Source organism: Fukomys damarensis, unplaced genomic scaffold (assembly GCF_012274545.1).
Source record: "Fukomys damarensis isolate Sample0158 unplaced genomic scaffold, DMR_v1.0_HiC HiC_scaffold_13, whole genome shotgun sequence".
Lineage (NCBI taxonomy): Eukaryota > Metazoa > Chordata > Mammalia > Rodentia > Bathyergidae > Fukomys > Fukomys damarensis.
In genome coordinates, this window is record NW_022900925.1 from 38,627,109 (window position 1) to 38,627,844 (window position 736).

The window sequence follows — 736 nt, forward strand, 5'->3', positions numbered from 1 at the left end:
GAGAGCAGCCTGGCCTCATGGCAGGCAGGCGCTGTGGCTCCCTACAGGAAAGCCCTGCGCATAAATAACTTACATGGGAAATAAATATTCAACCTGTTCTTCACAACCACTTCAGGGACAGGCCCTGCGTTGAAGTGGGGACAACCAGCCCTGCGCTTTCCTCTTTTGGCTAAAACAAGTCCTCCCTTAACGAGTAAAAGCTGTACAGGAGGCAGGAGTTGCGGCAGGACTTTCGGGGGGACGCGGGCGTGGGCTGCATGCGCCCCTTGGCCCATCTATACCCTGGGCAAGAGCGGGAAGCTGTTTCCCAGACAGAAGCATGCCCGCGGGTGTGGGCAGAAGACGCAGGTGGCCTCTCCGGGGGCCCAGGGGAGGGACGCTGCTTCCCGGGGTGAGGGGACCCGCCCCTGGGGATCCCCGCCCGCTGCCCATCCATGGCACCCACTCTTGGAGTTGCAGGGGAGGCCGGGCTGGGACCAGCACCCCTGCTCCCCAAGGCGGTGCAGCCAGCAGCCTCCTCTCCCTCCTGCCTGTTTTCCACCATAGATCAGGCCAGGCAGGGACGGGCTGGGAGCTCCGGAAGTGGACGCAGTGACTGGGTGCCCAGCCAGAGCCTGAGGGATCCTGGAATGGCGTTCAGGGTCGCACCCGAGAACCGCGTGGCCCAGGGTGTGTGCCGCGCAGCAAGTGGCACTGCGTGTCCTGGGCACGGCTCGGGCTGGGCAGCGGGGCGGGG